We start from the raw sequence: 15,756 nt of genomic DNA, 5'->3' as shown, positions 1-15,756 counted from the left end.
CCCTTAAATTATAGGTGGACCAATGAATTATTGTATCTAAATTACCTATAACAGACAACAAGTGTGAGAGAAAATGTGTGTTGGGGTGGAGCAGCATCTAGCAAAGAAATTAATGACAAAAAATAAGGTTAAAGAAATAAGTTTAAGGTGTGTGAAGTCCCGGAGAGATAATGAATACCTTGTGTAAGAGCTAAAGAAAGGGGAAAGAAACGTGAAAAAAACTCTTGCTTCTCAATTTCTTCATTTACAGAATAAGAGATTGAGATATACTCTGACTGAGAGCCCTTCCAAATTTATTTTTTCTATGAATTTGTGACTATTTTTGAACTCTAAATCGTGGGTTAGCCAAAACGAAAGTCTGGTTATGATCTACATTATGATACTAAAAAAATCTAAACCCAACAGATGAAATATAATCAAATGTATCAGATGATTTTTCAAGAGATCATATCACAGTACATTTATATTGCAATTACATATTAAAGTGTGCATAGATATATATAAGGCATGCTGATCAGTACATTAATTTCATTGAAAGCTTTAAATATAATTTTCTATGTATTATAGTCAATAGTTATTGAAGCACCTACCATGTGCAATGCATATACAATCATTGCTTATTTTTGTAAGATCTGGTCTCAACAAATGTGCAATTCTTAAAAATAAAAATGTTTATATGCCAAAGCTAAATGGATTTAAGTGTCACAAAATAGAATCATACAATGATAAAAGTTCAAAGGAGAGCATCTAATTGGGGACAGTATGAGAAACCTTAAGAATTGTGATGGCATTTGAGATCAGGTGTCAGAGATTGGTCGGAATTTACTGAGCATAGACACTACGATCATTCATGTAAGTGTGCAATGCATGAACAAAGGCAAAGGAGAAGAAAAGTGTGAAAAATAATGTCCAGTGTAGAGTGAGTAGGTCATATTGACTGGAGTTTACTACATGTTTAAGAGTGTAGCTCATTCATTCATTGATAACTTTAATAATATCTATTAAGTGCCAACTATGTTCCAATGATTGCTCTGGCATAAGACAGAAAAGATTTTGCCTACATAAAATTTGCTTTCTAGTGGATAATCGAAGACAATGACTAAAAAATTGTTTTCATTGTGGACAGTTGTGAATTTTGGGCTTCTAAGGGCTACTTAAGGTTGTCGACAGAGAAACGATAAGATTTAACCGGTAAGGAAATGTGAGAAAGGTTAAGAGGGGAATGAATGTAAATAAAGAAACGTGATTTTTCTCATAAACTCCCAGTGCCCTTTCAATGTTGAAACACAGTATAAACAATAAAATCCATATGTGTCTTTATTTTTATATGGTATTTGATATTTTTGACCATGTATTTTCCTTGGAACTCTCTTCTCTTGATTTCCATGTTACTGCATTCTCAATTTCCCAAAGGAATATTTCTATTTTATTTAGGCTGGAAATGTTTTCTTTCTTTGGAGCTCCATACTTGGCTCTTTTATCTTACTTTGCACACTTCCCCATGGTTTTAACAACCATCTATAAGCTGATGCCTCAAGAATGTAGATTTATCTTTAGTTTTATTTTATGGCCTGAGTTCCAGACCTATGGAGCCAGCTACTCTTGCCCAGTTTCCTCTGGAAATTCCCTGGGCATTTCAAATTCAATAACATAAATTTAACCCATTAGGCTTACTCTCCACTGAACCAGTTCTTGTCCCAGATTCCTGTGTACTTAATATTTTACTGCAACAATATTTACCCAATTGCTCAACTCAGAAATATGGAAATAATTTTAGAATCTTGCATATTCAATTGACTCACAAATCTAGTTGTTTTATCTTCTAAGTATCCTTCAGAATAGCAACTTTTCTTCATGAACTGGCTTCGTGGTTAAGACTATATGGTCTCTAGATTCAGAGTTCATATGTTAGGCCTGCCAAAAAATGTGATTCTAGACAAATCATTAACCTAGGTTTCAATTTCCTAATCTTAAAATGGAAGTAATAATTTACTTTATAGAGGTCTTGTGATGAAGAAATAAGATAATGGGGTCAGTGTCTATATTGATAAAACATAATAAATGATAGCCATTTTCAATATTACCATTATTATTGCCAAAAATAACCTGCCTTAATATATTTCCTTACTATTATCCATCTTGTACTATGGCAAAGATCTTAAAATTAGTTCTCCTATTCTCAAGCTTAGTTCCTCCCCTTCCGCATTGATTGAGATCAATGAGATCTTCCTAAAACCTGATCACAACACCATCATCTAAATGACCAAGTTTAAAGATCTTTACCAGGGATTTTACATTTAAACTTCTCTGACTTTCCCTCTGTTTCCTTCTAGCACACTCAGGCTTTAGCCTTCAGCAAGAAGGCTATATATATATATATATATATATATATACACACACACACACACATATAATTGTTATATATATACACACACACATATAATTGTTATATATATATATATAAGCATAAATCCATCCCACTCACACTAAGCTGTTACACTTGCATATCTCATTTTCAATCTTAGACTCTTCATTTCTTTGTCTGTCTAGAAAACTCCTATTCATTTCTCAAAAATCTTTTACAAGTCACATCCTCTGAATAGTCTTTCCAGTGGTCCACAGACAAAATGAGTTATTCTCTTTCCTCCATTTCTGTATCTTGAATATGGTGCTATTATTTCATATATTCCACTGTGTTATTATTACTTATTTAATCTATTTCTCCAATTAGAGTTTAGATTTCTTGTCTTACTGGGACATATATTTGACTTTTTAATTTCAAGACCTATACTTAAGGTAAATAAATGTATATTGAAATGAAATGGAATTTCTCTAATACACTAGGCAAAACAATCAGGAATTAAGTTATTTGTGTTTACCATTGTATAATAATTTTGATCATCAAGTTACCACTTTAGGATATACTGAGAAGTATTAATAGGTGTAGTGAATTCTTATAATTTTATGTTTCCTCTGTGTCCATTTTGAATATAACCCATACTTTATCATATCAGAAGCAGTAGGCACCCTTGACACAGTTTCCGATTCTCTGCCCCCTCTCAGTCCCTCAGTGTGGTGACCACCTCCCTATGGGACAGCAAGAGACGACCTACTTACTCACCCTACTAATGTCCACACCCTACATGGACTGCACAGAAACACTGCAGGGACCATTCTCTCAGTCACAGTGTGCACATGGAAGTTGCTCTTTCTTGCCATGAACCCACCAATTAAAACTTCCTGTGGGAAACCTGCTTGGGTAAATCCCTGAACCCCACTAAAGGATTTGGCCACAACTCCCTCTCTCTCTCTCTCTTGCTCCCTACTTGCAGACTGAGCACAAGTGTCCTGGACAGCTCCCTCCTTCTCTCTGGTGCTGTGCAGCATACTGCCTTTTTCTCTTTGGATCTGTAAGTAATAAACTACATCAGTTATTTTATGTGTTTTGTTGAGTTGCCTCCTCTGTGTCTATCTGACTGACACATCCAAGTCTGACTTCTTTTCTAATCAGAGTTCTCACAGATAATGCTTATCTTGGTAGGAATAAACTTGACATTGAACAGATAAGAGCCACAGGGTTGTCTGCCAGTATAAACAAATTTCCTATGAGAGAGACACATGGTCTCAGGTCAGATCCTTAAGCAGTAGATTGTCCACCAGAATAAAGAAATATCCTATGAAAAGCGCATTGTAAACATCCACATCCAAATACTGTGGAGCCCCAACAGGGCATGGCAAAAATGTATAGCCATTCCCCTGAGAGAGATCTCAAGACCAAATTAAAAAAAAAAAAAAATAGACATAGTCCCACTCAAAATGAAATTATGATATTCTAAATGATTACTCAAAACAAACACAAGAGTGCATATATTATGTTTTTAATTTTCATTTAAAAATCTACTAAGTTTAGTCTTATAATCCAGTTTTAGGGCCACTCTGTCAAAAAGTGGCAGAATAGATTGGATTGGAACCCAGATAGTTTGACTCCAAGGCCTGCAATCTTAATCACTATTCTACACTGTCTTATAAACATTGAAAAGACAAAAAAAATACAAGGTTACATAAGAGAAGTCCCAAACTATGGTGAGGTGGTTGGCAAAGCTATAATAAAGACTTTTGACCATGAAGTTTGCTTAAATGAAGATACAGAACAGTATTCTAGGTTGAAAAGATAGGAAAACAGTATCATATTTGGCTCAATATCTCACGCAATGAAGTACATCATAAATATATGAGAGTGCATACTCATATGTGAGGTTTATACTAAAGAGCAGATGAAATAACTTAGAAAAGCTGAATCACACTGCTAATTTATTCTAATAATATTTGTCTTCCTTTAGTCTCACATATTTTACCTGATTATATAAAACATAAAATTCAATTTGCAATCACTTCTGATGGGATAAATTACACATTTTGAACCTTGTTTCATGTGTGAAAATCATTATGAAATACATTTTAATTTGATTTATATACAGTTCTTTGTAACTTCTGAAATATGTGATTTGTCAATATATGATGATTATGGAGCACACTTTGAAGTGGAAAAGTCAAATCAACATGTTCTAATATTTCCTGAATCTGATTTAAATTTTGTATATGAGTTCAATATTCTAGATTAGCATGATTATTCCTAAAAGACTCACAACCAAAGTATGTATGGAGGAAATGTAGTCAAATTAAACTTACCTTCAAATTTCTGAGAGCTTTTAATGAATATTCTCTGAAGAAGAATCAGAGCCAAAAATTTATTAAAATGATAGTGCCCTTGAGTGGTATATAACTTAATACGTGAAAAAAATTGAGTTGTTGAAAGCTTAGGAAATGTTGAAAGAAGATTATTGTTTCCCTTAGGCCTCTTCTTTGTTTACTTCTCTGAACATGCCCCTTGAAATATAATGTCTTCTGGGGGATAATTATAAGACCCTGGGAACAATGCAACATGCCACATGTTGATAATAGTCAATGTTAACCTGAACTAACTAAGTAACATAGTTAGTCTATGTTAACCTGAACAAAACTATTGACACGCATATCCATTAATGTGTTAAAATAAGCAAATATTTTACCTAAAGATACTGTGTATTAACCATAAAAAAAGTGAATACTAAAGTGATAATAGTCAATTCATTATTCTCCTAAAAAGTGATCTTTTTATATTCAACAGATCCTTGACATAGGACAGGTTTCATTAACTCCTTTTTAAATATGTAAAAACTAAAATATTTTAATAGTTGGAATGCTGTTAATTTCTGGGACTCTTCTAGGCATAAGATTGAGAGCCTGAAAAGAGGCATTTGGGTCCAGTTCTTCCACAAACCAGCAGTGTGACCCTGAGATACATGTCTCATAATGCTGAGCCATATTTTACTTGTCTAAAATATATGAGAAATGTATAAAATGATCACTTCAGTTTTTTTTTTTCTTTATTCTTTTTTTTTTTTTTTTTTTTTTTTTTTTTTTTTTTTTTTTTTTTGCTTTTTACTGAATCTTTTTTTTTTTAGTTGTTACTATACTTTAAATTCTGGGGTGCATGCGCAAAACATAAAGGTTTGTTACATAGGTATATGTTTGCCATAGTGGTTTGCTGTACCCATCAATCCATCATCTACATTAGTTATTTCTCCTAATGCTATCCCTCCCCCACCACCCCTCTGCCACCAACCAGTCACAGTGCGATGTTCCCCTCCCTGTGTCCATGTGTTCTCACTGTTCAGCTCTCAATTATGAGTGAGAACATGTGGTGTCTGGTTTTCTGTTCTTGTGTTAGTTTGCTGAGAATGATGGTTTCCAGCTTCATCCATGTCCCTGCAAAGGACATGTACTCATGCTTTTTTATGTCTGCATAGTATCCCATGATGTATATGTACCACATTTTCTTTATCCAAGCTGTCATCGATGGGCATTTGGGTTGGTTCCAAGTCTTTGCTGTTGTGAGAAGTGTCACAGTAAACATACATGTGCACGTGCCTTTCTAGTAGAATGGTTTAAAATCCTCTCCGTGTACACCCAGTAATAGGATTGCTGTGTCAAATGAAATTTCTAGTTGTAGATCCTTGAGGAATCACCACACTGTCTTCCACAGTGGTTGAACTAATTTACACTCCCACCAATAGCGTGAAAGTGTTCCTATTTCTCCACAACCTCTCCAGCATCTGTTGTTTCCTGACTTTTTAATGATCACCAGTCTAACATTATACAAATCTAAGTAAAATGAATGTTCTTTGATTACTAAATTGTACGCTTTAATGAATCACAAGAGCAGAAACAAGAAAAAAAATGAAGAGTTGAACAAAACACCCATTTATTGCTAGAAAATTCCAATACAATATCACCACTTAAAACAGTTTCACTTTTATAAATCTCAATGTTTGCATAATTTATAAAAACTTAAAATTAATGCAAAACTATCCCATATTTCTCACACAATGTTCAGCAGTTTATCACTGTAATAAATAACTCAATTTCTTATCTTATGATTACTATTTGTTTGTTTGATAGTCTGTTGATACCTAAGAATAAGGCTGTATTATTTTTCCATACACTATACCTTATAAAAAATCTTAATTCATATTATCAAATTTGATTGGTGTAAAACAACATGGAGCAACATTAAGACATAGATATGAAAGGGTTAAATTTGAAGTTAGGACTATTCGTCCCTTATGCAGCCAAATTATCTGTCATTTGAATATTCTTTGCTTTTCTTCACTTTTCTCCTGTCAGTTAATACAGAAGACAGTTTCTCTATAAGTGAAGATCCATGGCCATCATATCTACATCATTCCATTCTGACAGATACTTTCATTTGTGTGTCCCTAACCTCCAAGTCTCAGAAGGATGCTCTCATTCCTAGCATGGGAACCTCAGGCTACCCAGCTGTCCCTGGCTACTTTTAAGTGTGCATTAAACAATGTAACCATGGATATATTAAAGTTATGACAGTAAACATGGTTTAATTCTAATCCCTTAGTTTCCATTTCCTATTTTCTGTCATATAAAAGAAATATAAAGCTTTGGGGGTAAATGGGAAAGAAATATTAAAAGCTCATAACCATTATATTGAGGTTGAATAATTAAATCAACAGATATTATAACTGATATATCAGAACTATATAGTTGTAATTGTTAGGCTGTTGTTAATTATATATAGCTGTTCACTTGTGAACTGTCCAGATTGAATAACTTGGAAAAGCAAAAAATGGTCCTTCTATGCTCTGGATCAATATTAACCTAGCTATAGCAGTGGAAAAGAACAAACATTTATACATTACTTTTTATTAAACTAATATCAATTAGGTCTTATGTAATTATTGTGATATAACTAATTCCCTCAACAATTCTGTTGTTGGTAGACAATGAAACAGATCAGGGTAACTTATTCATTTAATTCAACACCAACTTAAAGGTAGGTACTATTATTACCATTTCACAGGTAGATACTGAGGCTCTAAGTTAAACTACTTGCCTAGTTTGCAGGAATAGTAAACAGAGGAGCCATTGGTGGCTCACACATGTAATCTCAGCACTTTGGGAATCCAAGGCAGGGGGATAACTTGAGGCCAGGAGTTCTTGATCAGCCTGGGCAACATAGCAAGACCCCATCTCTACACAAAATACTAAAACATTAGCCGAGTGTGATGGCTACTCGGGAGACTGAGAGGCTGAGGTGGGAAGATCATTTGAGAGCAAAAGTTTCAGGTTACAGTGAATTGTGACCATTCCAACCTGGACCCTGTCTATAGAAAAAGAATAAAAAAGCAGTCAAGAATTGCTCTAGGCTCTGTACTGTAAGATTTTCACTACTTTGTTATGGTGTTTACTGCCTACAATCACTTTTATTCATCCCCATGTTGTTTTATGGTGACTTAATTACATTGTTTGTCTTCTTTCTAGACCCTAAGTTATTTGAATGTGGAATCCATTTCTGATTTAGCTTTCCCCCCGCCATTGTATCTGCCGTAGAGAACTGCAGTACATGGGAGATGTTCAAAAGAATATGTATTGCACAAATAAAGGAAAAAGTGAAAAAAAGATCCTGCAAAATTAATGTAGAGCAGAGGATAATGTTTATTTTACTTTTTACAATAAAATAGCCCTGAAAGGCCATGCTGAGTATATCCATAATTCCTTGTGGAATTATGATGTGGTATGAGGAAATACAGCAGTTGCTTTGATGCTGTTGTTGTGGAAAAATCAAAAGGGCAAGAGAGACCTCGGGGTAAAGCAGGAGAATCTTTATTGAGTGCACTCAGATCCAGCAGACTCAATGTCCAAAGACTGGACCCCGAACAAAGACAAAGTTTTGCTTATATACCTACTCCTAAGTGGCGCGAAATCAAATGTACAGAAGCAAGACAAAGGCAGTTAATCAGGCTATCCCAGGCTCATAACTCAAGTTTAGTATATCCCTTACCATGCAGTCCAGATGGTCGTTATCTGGGCCACTATTTCAGGTACAGCTAGTCTCCCATTGGAGAATTTTCACCATCCTCCTTCAATGTAGCTTCCATTTTCCTGGGCAAACCAAGCTCTTTCATTTGGAGTGTAGCTTAGGGTCTCTGGGAGGGGAATCTCTGGGAGGAGAGACATAGTTAAGGCTTCCTCTTTAGAAGGTGGAGTCATCATTGCAGCCCGCTTTGCCTCTTTGTCTGCCTTTCTGTTTCCTTTAGCCTCTGATGTTCCTGCCCTCTGGTGCCACCTACAGTGCATCACTGCCACCTGCTTTGTGGCCCATACGTTGTCCAAGAACTGTAGAATTTCTTCCTTTAACTTTTCCTCCAGCAGTTGAAAGTCCTCTTTCTTTGTAAATAGCCCCATGAACATGTAAAGTAGCAAAAGCATAGAGTCTGTGTAAATATTTGCCTTTTGGTCTTTTACTAGCCAGAGAGCCCTTGTCAGAGATACTAGCTCTGCTGAGCGGAAGTTGCTGTAGGCAAAGACTGTGCCTCTACTACTGAGTCCAAAGTCAGTACTGCATACCCCTGTCAGCAAACCACCCCCCGGCTGCCAGGAATGAAGTTGCTCCCATTAGTAAAATATTCAATGTCCGGGTCCCTGAGGGTCAGATCTGTCAAATTACTCTGGCTTGAGAACACTTCGTCTACCACATCCACACAGCAATGAAGGACGTTTCTTCACACTGACTCATTGGGGAGCAAGGTAGCTGGGTTTAGGGTATTCACAGTCTCTAAAGTTATTCAGGCATTTTCACATAAGAGACCTTGGTATCAAGTCATTCTCAGATTTGATAACCAATGGTGCCCCCTTTGGTCCATCAAAGTTACACCTGAGTGTGGTACCTGGATTGTCAGTTGCTGTCCTAAAGTCAGTTTATTAGCTTCCTGTGCCAGAAGAGCAGTGGCAGCTAATGCCTTAAAACAAGGAGCCCATCCAAGTGCCACAAAATCTAATTGCTTGGATAAGTATGCCACCAGGGCAGTACCTTGACCCCATGACTTGAGTTAGGACCCCTATGACCATTCCTTTTTGCTCATGGAGATATATATATATACACACACATATACATATATATATATAAAGGCTTAGTAAGATGTGGTAGTTCTAAAGCTGGGGCCTGAGTCAAGGCTTCTTTGATTTCTTTAAAAGTCTTTTCCTGGTGTGCCTCCCAGAGGAAGGACTCCTTTTTTCCCCACTTTGTGGCTTCATATAATGGCTTAGCCACGAGTGAGAAATTTGGGATCCAGATGCGGCAGAACCCTGCTGCCCCGGGAATGCTCTTATTTGTCACTGGGTGGTTGGAGTAGGAAGTGCACAAACAGCCTGCTTCCATTCGCTACCGAGCCATCTTTTCCCTTGGCTTATATAGAAGCCTAAACACTGAACACTTTCAGAGCAGATTTGAGCCTTATTCCCTGATACTTTATATCCTGCCTTCCGTAACAGGTACAGGAGGTGTTGGATCCCCTGGAAGCAGTCCTCTTCAGTTGGGGCTGCTAGAAGGAGATGATCAATGTACTGGAGCAAGACACAGTCACTGCCTGGTGGGGTGTATGCTTTAAGGTCTGAGGCCAGTGTGTCTTCAAATATTGTGGGATACTTCTTAAATCCCTGTGGGAGTCTTGTCCAAGTGTACTGTGATTCACCCCACTGAAAAGCAAAAATAGGCTGACTAATCGGTGCCAACAGGAGACAGAAAAATGCAACCTTTAAATCTAAGACTGTAAACTAAGTGGCACTTGCTGGAATATGTCCCATTAAAGTATACGGGTTTGGCACCACTGGGTAGATGGTCACTGTAGCTTGGTTTACTGCACACAAATACTGCACTAGCCTATACTCACCAGATGGCTTCCACACTGGCAAGAGAGGGGTGTTCCATGGTGACTGGCATTTGACTATGATTCCATGCTTATGAAGCCACTCTAAGTGTTTGTGGATTCCCCGTATGGCCTCGGGGAGTAGTGGGTCTGGTACCTGATTTACTGTCAGTCCAGGCAGGTTACTTTCAGCCCAAACTCTGGGAATTTTAGTAAGTAACGTGTGCGTTTCATTTACTCCTGGTTCCGGGGTCTTTTCTGCATATAGCCTCCATTCCTCAGCTTGCAGGCCAGTAAGGGTTAACACCATAGCCTCTGGGCATGCTAGGTTTAAAGTTACATTCCCTTGAGGCCCAAAGGTAATCTCTACCTACAGGTTTTGAAGTAGCTCTCTTATAAGCAAAGGAACTGGACAATTTGGCAGGTATAGGAATTCATGTTGGACTTCTAGTCCTTCTATAACACACCTCTTTGACTGACAGAAAGGCCCCTTTTCTGAGACTCCAGTGGCTCCTACAATAGTTGCACAGTTTTTGGATAGTAGCCCTATAAGTCGGGTCATTACTGAGTGCTCAGACCTGGTATCTATCATAAAGTCCATCAACTGCCCCCTACTTCCAATGTGACCATAGGCTCCTGGAAGGCCAAAGAGATGGAGCTCCGTCAGTCCTAGTCCTCATATCCCTCAGCCCCTGCCAGTTCAATCAGATGGGTGTCTGGATCGTCCCAGGTCCAGTAGCCCCCTGCTGGGGGCTGGAAAACAAAATCTCGCTCTCTCCCATGCTCATGATGATAGACAGGTCCTCTCATTTCCCAGAGAGTCATTTGCATGACTGGGGCACAGTCAGACCTGAGACAGCCTCCCTGACTTTCCAGGTTTTCCACCCTAACTTTCTGTAGCTCTGATTCCTCCTTCCCAGGTGAGGCTGGGGCATGTACCCTCACAGATTTAACTCCTCTTGGGCAGCTGGGGCAGATGAACCAGCAGCAAGAGCAGTTGGTCTCGGTAAAGGGAGGTAGGTTGGAACATAAGGAGGAGGAGGAAATTCTGTTCTGAGGTGCCTGTAAAATTGGTTTACCTTGCCCTTCCTATAGCTTTTTTCTCTTTCTCTGCAGCTGCTGGCATGGCCGATTTTACTTTCATTTTGGGTGCGGCTGCTAGGGCCACAAGTGTCTTACACTATGCTGCCAAACAGGGTTGCAACCATGCTGGTTGGTTTTGTATAATATTGAGCCATTAATTGATATAGGGTAATTGGTATGGGTACTCTTGCTGTCGCCTGACCCTGGTCACCACCTTAAATGCCCAGCCAATTGTCTCCCTATCTATAATACCCTCGGCCAGCCAACCGACACCAAAAGAGGGCTATTCTAATTCACAGAGCATTCTCAGCTTTTGGGGGGTCAACTTAATTCCATAATCCCCTAAAAAAACTTTCTTAAAATTATTTAACTTACATTCCAATGGAGTGGGTTTCAACGACTTTCCCCCATTTCCTCCCTTTATGACGTGCACTCACTCTGACTTTCATTTCGGACTGACCAGATCATCTCCTATTACGGGACTTTTCAGACGCTGCCTAGCTAGGAGAGTTCCTTATTCCCACCACGGATGCTGCAGTCAGGTGGCAGCTCCTATTCGCCAGATGTGGACTGCCACTAGCCCAGGTCTGCCCCATACTTCGCTCGGAGCACACAGTCCACACTAAGATCTGTGCCTCCCCACATTACTTCCTGCGTTAGTCCCTCCCAAAACCATCTCTCACACAGTTTCATGCACTTCCCCTCTCCCAGTTCCCTTTTCTAACTGACTTAGCGAGCCTCTCTCACATACCATGTCAGTTGGGGTGTAAGTTTCATCTGACTTGGCGAGCCACTCTTGCATTCTCCAGCCTCTCTAGGTCGAATTATACCCTGGGAGGTGATCAGGCTCCTCTTCTGTCCTTATGAGACAGGTCCTGCCCCAAAACCTTACCACAGTTCAGTAGCACTGCTTCTGGGATCCTCCTGTAACCCCTTCCAGGTTCCACTGTGCTGTTAGGGGAGGGGTACCGGGGATGCGGGAGAGCCAATCTCCCCTTCAGGTTGAGGTTCTCCCAGTGGCACACCTGGGGTAACTGATCTCCTGTGGCTGGGAGCCCCAGACCCACAGGCAAAGGAGACAGCCAATCTATCATCTCACCCTCCTGGCTGGCTCACCAGAAATGTTGTGGAAAAATCGGGAGGGCAAGAGAGGCCTCTGGGTATAGCAGGAGAATCTTTATTGAGTGCACTCAGACACAGCGGACTCAACGTCCAAAGACTGGGCCCCGAACAAAGACAAGGTCTTCCTCATGTACCTACTCCTAAGTGGTGTGAAAACGAATGTACAGAAGCAAGACAAAGGCAGTTAATCAGGCTATGCCAGGCTCATAACTCAGGTTTAGTATATCCCTTACTATGCAGCCCAGATGGTCGTTAATCTGGGTTAGTTCAAAGTTCATAGGAGTTTCACAAAGACTCATCTTTCTACCCCCCACCATGGCATCCAGCTGTCTGTAAGCTAGACCTGCTCAGGCATGTCTAGTGACCTTTGCTATACTGCTTAGATGAAAAAGCAGGAACCTACAATCATTAACTATAGGGAAAACAGGACCTCATAAAACCTACAGAGCAAGGAGCAAGATATAGTTACATAGCAGACAGGATGGGATTTGAGGTAGAAGTTCACTTACACTAAAGGAGAGATAGAACTTATCTCCTCACATCTCTATGTTGTGGGCATGCTGAGAGAGCCTTCAGAACACATCTCTTTGAACTCTGGCCCTTAGATAACATTATCAAAACTTTGCCTGTTACTGCCATTGAAATGAGTCTGCCTAACACAAGCAGCTTGTTTTATTTTTTTCTTTTAATTTTTATTTCACTTTTCTTTCTTTAATATCCTGCCTCACTATCTGTACCTTAGTACAAATTATGGTTCTGCAATTTATATGGAACCCTAGGCATGATACTTGGCTTCCTCATCTAAAACATATTATGATGTTTTAGATGAGTGATATGATACCAGTCAACATCGTTGATATGAGGATTAAAATGTAATACTACGTAAAATACCTAGTTTCATGTGGCTGCATGGTGTACACTCAACATCTTAGTATGAAAATTGTTTTCAGGCCTACAAAATATCTCGTTTTACAATACAGTGGCCAAAAAAGGTATGCTTTTGGAATACAATGTGATTTTCTGATAACAGACTTCTTACTTGTACAGATAACTTTGGTAGAATTTCCATGCATGACTGAAATCACTAAGGAACTTACTGTCTGGTTCCTTCATAAACAATTGAAGGCAAGTATCAATCTGAAATTCTGAGTAGTTTCTTATGCAGTTTACACTGTGCCAAGAAGTAAGTTGAGAAGCCTTGCCAACAAGTAAAGGAACAGTGAAGAAGATCAAAATATATTATAAGTTTAAGTAGCACATGCCTTTTCTTGCCATTTTTCCACTAATAATTTACTGAATATTAATCATAGGCAAAGTACTACCAGTTCTCTCCACTCTTTCACAGTCAATCTACTTGTAGGAACTTATATTCCTATTGTTTCTATTCCTTTTCTTCCCTTTCATGGGACTAACTCATGGAAACGTGGATTCTTCTCCCACCATCTCACCACTCCACTGTCATTTGCAAATAATGCTGTGTTAAAATCTATCAAAGAATAATCACATTTGTTGTTACATTTAAAACCAGTACTTTCTTTTTAATTGTATTTACCTTCCCTATAGCATTTGACCATTTGACCACTCCCTCCTTTGAAATGTTATTTTTAGCTTAGCTTTAGTTGTACTATGCAGGAAAACCAGGTTTCTTCTGGTTTTCCTCCTTTATCTTGAAACATTTTGTTTTGGGGGGTTGCTTATTACCTCATTTTCTTCTGCCCATTCCCTACATATTGGTAATTATCCAGATCCTACTCCTTCCAAGCTACAAGCCTTCTTTTCTGATAATACTACCATTTCTCCCCTGGGAAATCTCCTATATCCACTTCTGTATTTAAGTCTCCTGAGCTTTAGGTTTGTATAGTAAGCTGATTACTGGACATCTTCCTTGGATATCTCATAACATTTCAAATTTGACACATTCAAAATTGAATTCATCATTGTATTCATACCCTGCCTCAAACAAAGGGAGGAAAATACTTCTATTTTGCTATTTTTGTCAATGACAATCAGGCAATATTATAAACTATAACCTTGTCTTCTCTCACTTCCTTCATATTGCCTGAATTAGTCACCATGACATTTTCTGATCTATTCATGTAAACCATTTCTTCAATTGCCCACTTCTTATATTCAGTGTTCATCTCAAGCTGCTGTCTTCTTTCAGTTGGATAACAACAGCTTCTTAACTGTTTTATCCATCTCTGGTTTTATTTCTTCTAATAAGTGGTCCACTGTTAAGCCAGAGTGATCTTGGTAAATCACCAGTTTGTGAGAACCAATGAGTTAATTCATCTGTTTTATTCCTCTAAAGTACTTTTAAAAAAGTGTTTATCACAGTTGTAGTAGTAACAGTAGCATCAGCAGGAGAAGAAAGTATAGAAGGAAAAAGAGCAGAAAGATATCCTTATTATAAATCTAATCCAGTGGTAAGATTAATAGTAGGATCATAAAGTTTCCAAATAAACATCTTACAGTCACAGGGAAAATCCCTGTTTCTATTTCCTCATTTCTATTTCACCCCTCATTCCCTGTCAACATGGATCCTCTCCCTATACCTGATACTCCACTGAGTCTGCTGGTTACAAAGCTGCTGAAGAATTATTACCACATCAAAAAGGCAAAAATTCATATCCTTTGCCCACTTTTTGATGGGGTTGTTTGTTTTTTTCTTGTAAATTTGTTTGAGTTCTTTGTAGGTTCTGGATATTAGCCCTTTGTCAGATGAGTAGATTGCAAAAATTTTCCCCCATTCTGTAGGTTGCCTGTTGACTCTGATGGTAGTTTCTTTTGCTGTGCAGAAGCTCTTTAGTTTAATTAGATCCCATTTATCAATTTTGGCTTTTGCTGCCGTTGCTTTTGGTGTTTTAGACATGAAGTCCTTGCCCATGCCTATGTCCTGAATGGTACTACCTAGGTTTTCTTCTAGGGTTTTTATGGTATTAGGTCTAACATTTAAGTCTCTAATCCATCTTGAATTAATTTTCATATAAGGAGTAAGGAAAGGATCCAGTTTCAGCTTTCTATTTATGGCTAGCCAATTTTCCCAGCACCATTTCTCAGAAGAAGACATTCATACAGCCAACAGACACATGAAAAAATGCTCATCATCACTCGCCATCAGAGAAATGCAAATCAAAACCACAATGAGATACCATCTCACACCAGTTAGAATGGCAATCATTCAAAAGTCAGGGAACAACAGGTGCTGGAGAGGATGTGTAGAAATAGGAACACTTTTACACTGTTAGTGGGATTGTAAACTAGTTCAACC

Source organism: Rhinopithecus roxellana, chromosome 2 (assembly GCF_007565055.1).
Source record: "Rhinopithecus roxellana isolate Shanxi Qingling chromosome 2, ASM756505v1, whole genome shotgun sequence".
Lineage (NCBI taxonomy): Eukaryota > Metazoa > Chordata > Mammalia > Primates > Cercopithecidae > Rhinopithecus > Rhinopithecus roxellana.
The sequence above is the reverse complement of the archived record's forward strand: the minus strand, read 5'-3'. Positions refer to the sequence as shown.